This window comes from Notamacropus eugenii, chromosome 1 (assembly GCF_028372415.1).
Source record: "Notamacropus eugenii isolate mMacEug1 chromosome 1, mMacEug1.pri_v2, whole genome shotgun sequence".
Lineage (NCBI taxonomy): Eukaryota > Metazoa > Chordata > Mammalia > Diprotodontia > Macropodidae > Notamacropus > Notamacropus eugenii.
The window spans coordinates 129231435-129240561 of record NC_092872.1 but is presented as its reverse complement, the minus strand read 5'-3'; the positions used below and the strand labels follow the sequence as shown (position 1 = coordinate 129240561).

At 39.1% G+C, this 9127-nt stretch overlaps 1 long non-coding RNA gene across 1 annotated transcript; it reads left to right on the top strand.

Annotated features, from left to right (window-relative positions):
- The first annotated feature begins 345 nt into the window (after positions 1-345).
- Positions 346-8452, top strand: LOC140506965 (uncharacterized). The gene is made up of 2 exons (XR_011968172.1): positions 346-401; positions 1499-8452. It is a non-coding gene; the product is annotated as an uncharacterized lncRNA (long non-coding RNA).
- Positions 8453-9127: the final 675 nt, after the last annotated feature.

Sequence of the window (9127 nt, the reverse complement as noted above, 5' to 3'; positions counted from 1 at the left end):
GGAGATGGAGCCATAGGGAAGTTAGAGGTAATTTTGCCATCCGAGTGATGTGGTAGATGGGTCCCAGGCATAGAAGCCAGGGGATAGGAGTGCCTTCACCACCCCCTACCTGCTTAACCTTTAGTATGTCACTCCTACCTCGGGGGCCTGTTTTCTGACTTCTGAGTAGTGGGCATGAGCTAAAAAGAGTTCAGGAAGCTCCTTTCCTGGGACAGAAGAAAAGCATGTCAAAAGTTTGAGGGACTGAGCCTCACGAAGACTTAGGCCTCAGCTGAGAGGGGAGCTGGCAGGAAAAGGTTCATTGGAAGTAGGCGTAACAATCAGTGTGACAAGAAACCTTGGAACCAAAGACTTAGAGGAGGCCGGAACCCAGGAGCAACAAGGCAGAGATTTGTTACGAGGTATTTGTTTTTCTTTTCTTTCTCAGTAGAGTAAGGAATATGAAGGAGAGAAAATAGATTTCTTTTAATTTTTTTAAAAATAGAGATGGGGGTATTACAGATGTGAAATGCTGCATGAATTTTCAGATAATGTCACCATATTATGAGTGTTACTTAACTTTGTTAGAAGAGACCTCTCATGAAGTGGGAGTCATCCATAAATATTTATAATATAAAATAAAACACATCAATAAAACTTTTTTTTAAAAGAGGCACAGAGCCATAAGGTGGAGTAACAAGCTCAGACCTTGCTCTTTACTGATATTGTCAGGAGGCCTGTGAACTATACATATATGTATGCATATGTATATACATATATACATACATATATTTTATACACACACACACACACACACACGTGTGTGTGTGTGTGTGTGTGTGTGTGTGTACAGGAAGGAAGATATAATCTCTACTAACCCCAAGCAACACAATATAGTATTCCAAGTATCCTACAAGTCCCTGTAGGAAAAGTACAAGAAGAATATTCTTGACTGTATATGGGCTTGGGTATGAGTCCTTTTTTATACTTTTATCATGTAAGTAAAACTTTTTTATTGCTGAATGCTTTGTTCATTTGATTGCTTTCGGAGGATCTGAAGATCCTTTGCGTGGGGCAAAACAAGTCAAATATTGAAGCTTCCAGGGTTTCCCTCGGTAGGGGCATCAGCCAGAGAGATTATTTAAGAAGTACCCTCAAGCAAAGGTAGCTCTAAAATGGTTGAACAGGGGAATAAGCTCACTGAGATCCTCTCCCAGCATCTTCCCTGAAAAAGAAAAGAAAAATCCTCCAGAAAAATCTAGAAAATTCAGCAAGATTGAATCCAGATCACAATCCCAAGGAAATAATTTCACAAATAATTTCAGGTCAGTGGAGGGAGACAGAGAATTGAGTGTGGGGTCTTGCCCAGAGGTGTGCCTTAAGTTTCATTCAAGAACAGAGAGAAACCATGGACTAGGGCAAGAAGAGGTCCCAGATTCAATATGGAGGGACCTGACCTCATGCCTTTTGCAGAAATAGTTGTGCACCAACAATTCTGTTACTCACTATCCTGTTCCAGGTCCCAGATCCAGGGCAGACAGAGGAGTCTACGTGTATTTATGGGTGGTAGTCCAAAGTGAAGAGTAGTTGAGCTTATACATGAAGCAAGAAATAAGTTCAGAAGTAAGCTGTGTGACTCAGACCCTAGGATCAGAGAAGGACCTCAGTTTCATCTTCTAACCCAGTCTGAAGCCTACAGAGGAATAATCAGAGCGGAAATTCTAGTCCAGAGGGTACAGTTCTGTCATTAGGAACCAGAAGAATTTTCCAACTGGGCAATAGTAGCTGAGTCCAATAGCAGTCCAATCAAACACCAAACGGGACAAGCTCATGGGATTGTTGTTCAAACCCAAGACAAGGTCAGGAACTGCAGAGCTCAGACCATGATAGAGGTCAATGATCAGATATTGCCCTGGATCAGACCACTTTGGCAACACTGAAGACTTATAGGTCCCCAGACCTACCTGAGAGCCTGAAATAACACACCCAACATTCAATACCCTAAGCTGCAGGACCAGCGCTGACATTCCTTGGAGAAGTTTAAAGAGCCTGGACTTAATATAAAATCTAAAGTAAGTTGGAAGAATAAGAAAACAAAACAAACAAACAAAAAAAGAAATCTATCATAAAGAGCCTTTATGGCAACAAGGACATGCAAGACACAAATCTGAAAGAAGAAAATTACTCCAAAACACTTACAAGCAGAACCTCAGAGAAAGTCATAGATTGGCCACAAATTCAACAAGAATTCCTGAAAGAGATGAAGCAAACTTTTTTTTTTTGAAGGATCAAAATATTTTCATAAATGAAATGAAAGTACTAGAGGGAAAAGTTGAAAAGAAATGAGATATATAGAAGGAATAAATGGAAAAGAAATTAACAGCTTGACACAAGAGGAACAAAACCTTGCCCAAATGATAAACTTCCTGAAAATTAGAATGAACCAAATAGAAGCAATGACTCCATGAGACATCAAGAAATATTGAAACAAAGTCAAAAGACTGACAAAAACATCAAAGAAAATGTCAGGTATCTCACAGAAAGAACAACTGATTTGAAAAACTGATTGAGACAATTTAAGAATCACTGGACTACCTGAAAGCCATGAACAAGAAAAAGAGCCCAGCAATCATATTTCAAGAAATCATGAACAAAAACTGCTCAGATTTCTTAGACCCAGAGGTCAAAATAGAAATAGAATCTACTGATCACCTCCTGAGAGAAAACTCTAAATAAAAACCGCAAGGAACATCTTAGCCAAAATTCAGAGTTTCTGGTCAAAAAGAAAAAAAAATGCTTCAGGTAACCAGAAAGAAAGAATTCAATTACTGATCACATAGACAGGATCACACACACGATTTAGCAGCCACAACTGTAAAGAAGGAAAGAGCTTAGAATATGATATTCCAGAAAACAAAAGATTTAGGCTTACAAGAATAAATTACACAATAAAACTGAGTATGATCCTACTGGGGGAGTAATGGATCTTTAATGAAATAGAGGACTTCTTAGCATTCTTAATGAAAAGACCACAACTTCATAGAAACTTTGAAGTGCATCAGGAGTCAAGAGAAATATAAAAAGTTCTTTTTTTCGCGGCAAAAGATTGCAAATTGAACAGGTTTGAGTATTTAAATGTGATAGAATACCACCGTGCAATAAGAAATATCAAAGGAGGTGGTCTCACAGACACACTGGAAGACAAATCAACAATAAGTGAAATAAGCCACTTTATACCACAGCAAAATTGTAAAGATCAACAACTTTGAAAGACTTAGGAATTCTCCTAGGGAAGGGGAAGTGGAGGGAAGAAGGAAATTTGGAATCCAAATTTTTCAAAAATTTGAATGTTAAAAATTATCCTACATGTAATTGGGGAGAAATTAAATAAAGTTTTCTAAAAAGATTTAAGAACCCTGATCAGCTTGGTGACCAATCATGATTCTAAATGACTAATGATGAAATATGTTATTTATATGCTGATAGAAAAATGAAAGATTTATATTACAGAATGAAACAATTTTTTTGGCCATGGACAATGAGTTTTGTTTTGTTTGATTATGCATGTTTTTAACAGGGATTTTATTTTTCTTTCCTTCTAAATGGGAATGGAAGGGAGGAGGGCAAGAAAGTGGGGTTTTACTGGTTGAAAATATATGTATATAGTGTTATTTAAAAAGAAGCACTCCCCCATAGCTGGGTCCTCATATCAAAAGAGATGCTCTGATACCTGAGTTACATGTATGAGATTAGACTAGGTAGTCTTTAAGGTCTCTACTAGCTCTGACTCATAAAGGAAGAGAATGGGGAGAAAATTGTGCCAAAGAAGACCAGAGCTACTTGATACAATCTATGAGGTTCCTTTAGAGTCTTCTTGACCTACAACGCTCTGCCTTTAACACTCAACTCTGCAGCTTTACATAGGAGAATTCTCTTCTTTTGTTTTAGACTGTAACTGGATAGTTAGTTTTTCTGTGTATCATCTTTACTTACAAGTGAGAGTAGTTTCTGCTGCACAACTTTTGTTCGTTTGGATGTTCTTATGTTGATATGTGTTGCATTCCTAGACAACTAGGTGGCAATGTGGATAGAGCCCTGGCCTGACATCAGAGAGAGGTGAATTCAAATCTATCTCCTGACACTTGTGCTATGTGATCTTAGGCAAATCACAACTTCTGCCTGCCTCAGTGTCCTTAACTGTAAAATGAAGATAATAATGCCACTTACCTTCCAGGGCTGTTGTGACGACCCAACGAGATAATATTTTTAAAAAGCTTCACACAATTCCAAGCACTTAATAGATGGTTCCTTCTTTCCTGTGCCAATTATGAGTATAGTCGCTAATAGGAATAATATAAATTATATATATACCAGTGCCTAGCAGTTCACTTAAAACATACTGTGGAAGTACTTCTACATTAATTTTAAATTTTTTTACTTGTTTTTTTAAGCAGACCATGGCCATTTACTCTATTGTCACACAGGTTCATACAGTTTGGCTCGGATCCTTATAGGTCCATAGCATAAGGCTTGTCTATTGCCTTAAAAAACACTGAGTAATCTACCCCATGGTTTTAATCCTTTTATGGGGAGGTCCACATCTCTCAGGGTCGTTCTGTATTTGCTTTCCTTTTTAATTAGCCTATTTATCCTAGTGAGGGGTGAGTTAGGAACTCCACCTAGATTGCCTTATGAAATAGCAAGGATTCTTTGGGGAAAATTCAGGTGTCTTATATTGAAGGAGAAAATTTTTGTTTGGACATTTAGTGGGATCATCTCATGTGTGAAGAGATTCCTAGAGAAATGTTGATGTGCCTTCTGTGTGAGGGAACTCATAGAGAGGTTCTGTCCAGACCTACAACTAGATTGTCCTATATGCACCCAGGACAGTTAGGATTTTTACCTGAGGGTTAGGGTGTAACTTCCAGTCAATTCCAGTTTCGTAATCCCACAAGTTCTGGGAGCTATCCAAGAACCAGACTTTCCCTTCTAAAGAATGGAAACTTGGTTTTTTTCTTTGTTATTATTATTATATTATAGAAGACTTATCCAAGCACTAAGACAGGATGTAATATATGAGAAATACGTAAAATAATGTGTTAGATTATATCAACATTTATTTGGAATTATTTAGAAGAATGTTAATTTTCAGATTGTTTATGTCAGATAGACTTTGCCAAAAAGCACACTGGTTGATATGAGGGTGACCTCAAATGTTTAACTAGGACATGAGGAGAGTGTAAGGGAAAGGGGAATTTGATTTCCTACCCAATCCCACATCAGATGTTATAATAATAGAAGGTGAGAAACTTTGATTGGGCCAAGAAGGGCATAGCTTGATTGACTGAATAAACAAGACAGCCATACTTCTGAAGGTTTTAAGTAGTTGGGTGAATTTTAGCATTTTGAATCCCAGTTCAAGAGCTGGAGAACCAAAAGTAAAGGAAGAACCCGGTCCTTGAGAGAGAGTCACTTTTAGGGTGTGGGGAAGAGTTTTCTTCTCCTGTCCCAACATCCATATCATCAGTGCTACTAGATCAGTGAAAGACAATGCATCTGGACAGGAGCAGAGACATATGCATGCCTAAGATCAAATACAGATAATAAGAGCTAGTGACTCAAATGAAAAAGTGGGGTTAAGGAGTATACACACTTACAGCACAGAAGAGTGTCAAATATGGCCTCAGGAAAGGAGCAGACCCTGGGAACCCAGCTCAGCACTCTGCCCAGCAGACATGCTATACTTAAAGGGAGCTGTGTGACAAATCTACAAAGAGGAAAAGGATTTCCAGCCCTCAATTATCAAGAATTGTGAGTTATCCTTTGTCACACACTTATGCCTCCCTACTATTGTCCTTTAAGTTGAGTTCACTTTAGTATGTCCCAGATTTTGGAGGTGAGGTTTTGCTTTAACTGTTCTTATGATACTATCTTAATAAATGCCTTTTCTAAAAGTTAATTTGTCTACTGGCTGACCGTTAATGGGAAACACACAGATGGAGGTTTGACCTACAGGATTACCCTGAAAATGCCAGAGTAGTGGCCTTTCTCTGGACTCAACCTATGAATGTAAGTACAGGTTAGAAGAATATCCCAGGGAATAAATGACTAAGCTAAATTTAGGCAAAATTGGGTCTTTGAAATTTAGACACAGATGGCATCTATTGGTACATTCTACCTCTTTGCTACTCACCTGACCTCTACATATCCAAAAGGTTACTTTCCCCACAGTGAGTTGAGGAATAAGGAACCAACTTCTTCAGTCTTTCAAAATGGGGAAAGTGGTTTGATATCTAAAAGAGCCTGCCTAACTTGAGATCTGTGGTCTGGAATGACAAAGCATCACAAGTTTCTCAACTTGTGATATTTAACCTGAACTTAGAGCTGGTCTCTTTCATTTGGTTCTTCTGTGACCTTGGGCTAGTTGATTCTATAGAGGGATTGGATTAGATAAGAGATTCAAACATTTTTTTGGTATTCCTATGATTTCAGTAAACCTTTCATTTTGCCCTTTTCAATGTAAAAGGAAATAAATTCTGGAGGTTATAGCACATATGCACATGTGAAATAAAAAAGTGATTTATTAATTACAATGTGATTATAGAGTTGTTTACTAAATAATCTCTGTATCCCCTTGACAAATTTCTCATATGCCTTGGGAGTATTGTTATGGCATGTGGGAAGACTTAGAAGAAATCATTGGTCGTGTCCTTTCGCACTCTCATTCCTATGATCCTGAATTGAGAGGGGGAAAGGCAGAGGCATTAGGGCTTGGTTCAGCTAAAAGGGATTAGTGCTTATTAGGGGAGATTTCCAAACTCTGTTTAAAGTGATTGGGACTCTGGAGAGGCATGATGTTATACTGGAATAAAAGAGATGGACTCGGGAATCAAGAGACCCAAATTCTACATCCTTGGGAAAGTTCACTTCACTAGGCCTCAGTTTCCTCCACAATCGGATGTGGGGTTGAGTTAAATGAAATCTCAACTACCTTCCAATTCTAACATTTTACAGTTCTTTGACTCTGCTGATGAACTGACTACTACAATAAGCCTAAAGCTGTAGCAGATCAAGAGAATATGGGATAGGGTTCCTGCTCTCAAGGAGCTCACACATTAGATAAGGAGGCAAGATTCTTACACACGGAACAATTAGAGAACCAGTGTATTTGGCTACCATCCCTAGCCCAGGGAAAGTCTTTCCCACCTCCAGCTGGATCTTTGGCACATTCTAGTCCTCCTGGGCCTACTTCGTCCCTCAAGCAGTGCTGAAGGAAGACTGGAGGTAGCCAAGCATGGAATTCCTTCCCTGCCTGGGGTGGAGGGGAAGCTGAATCAGCCCAGTTTTACCTGGCACGTTCTATTCCAAGTGAGCGATTTGGGAATATAAAAAAGGCAGTAAATAGAATATGCAAGAAACAGGAAAAGCCATTTTCCAGCTCATATTAGCCTCCCTATATTTCTCTCTCATCCTTTTACACACATTCACTCACACACGCACATACCACCAGCAACAGCATCCTAATAGCTCACCCCACCCCAAGCTGACACAGGAGTGCCTCCCCACTGGAAAAAGAATCATGGAATTAAGGCTGTATAACATAGAGGACCAAGCTTGTGATAAGAGTCAAAAGCCCTAGATACACATCTGAACTCACTCCTGATGGTGTGACTAGAGCAAGTCACTTAATTCTCTGGGCTTCATCTATAAAAATAAGGGCACTGGAAAAGGTAATTGCTGAGGCTTCTTCCTGCTCCAAATCCTATCCCCCATGTTACTTCACGGTAAGAGCAAAGAGGCCCTCTTGGACTTTGTCCAATCATGTCAACACGATGCCCAAAGGCAGTGATCTATTCTAAGAGCTAAGACAAGAAAGTGCCAGAAATCACTGGAGACAGAGGAGAGAACACTATAGGAGCACCAGGATTTCCCCATGATGTAGACCTGCTCAGGACTGCTGAAGGTACATCAAAGGGAGTGAGAAATACTTTCTTTGGCCCAAGCAGCATCCTCTGCACAGCTCAAGAGAATACAAACACACACACACACACACACACACACACACACACACACACACACACACACATACACACTAGCCTCCATAGGAAGTCTTTCCTTTGTAACCTTCTTAAAAACCACTTCCAGTCTCTCAGTTCTTCTCAGAAAACATAGAGTAAAAAGAGCGGTACAATCTGGTTACAATCTTGAATCAAATCCTACTTCCTACCTGTATGACTTTTGATAAGTTCCATCATCTCTCTGTGGCTCAGTTTCCTCATTTGTAAAATGAAAGGATTAGATTTGAAAGCCTCTGGAGATCTTTTCAGTTCTAAATCTATGATCCTGTGACATGACTCAATGACTCTAGAACTATTGGTCCCCATCCAAACTGTGTCACTCAGCAAGAGCTATTGTTCACATCTGTATTGTTCACTGTGTAGTTCTTTTTAAAATAAATCTATTGTTATCTCTTGTTTATATATCACCTTCATTTTGAAATATCCCTTCCTCCTCCCCTGCCCAATGAATCATCCTGTGTAACAACAGCAGCAACCACCACAACAAATTAAAAAGAAGGAAATCAAGGCAATTCAGCAAATTTGACCTACAAACTCATCAACCAAGTCTGATGGTGCACGCGATGCTCTCAAACCACTGGGAGGAAAAGAAAGAGGTACATCTTCTCTTTCTTAGTAGATAACTTTAGTCAATATAACTATTTTTCAAAGCATATTCATATTCATTATCTCACTAGGTGCTCTTTACAGCATCAAAACAGACAGAGAAGACAGGTATTAGGGAAGGGAGGTGATGGGAGGAAATGAAAAACAGTACTGAACTTGGAATCAGAAAATCTGGGCTCAAAACCCAACTCAGTTATTTGCCAATGGTATGACTATAGGCAAGGTGCTTAATCTCTCTGTTTTCCTCATTTGTAAAATGAGGGTAATCATTAATACTTACCCTATATACCTTACAGGAATATTTTAAGAAAAGTTCCGTTGTGTCCAACTCCTCATGACCCCATTTGGGGTTTTCTTGTCAAAGACACTGGAGTGATTTGCTATTTCCAGCTCATTTTACAGCTGAAGAATCTGAGACAAATAGCATTAAATGACTTGCCCAAGGGTCACACAGCTAGTATCTG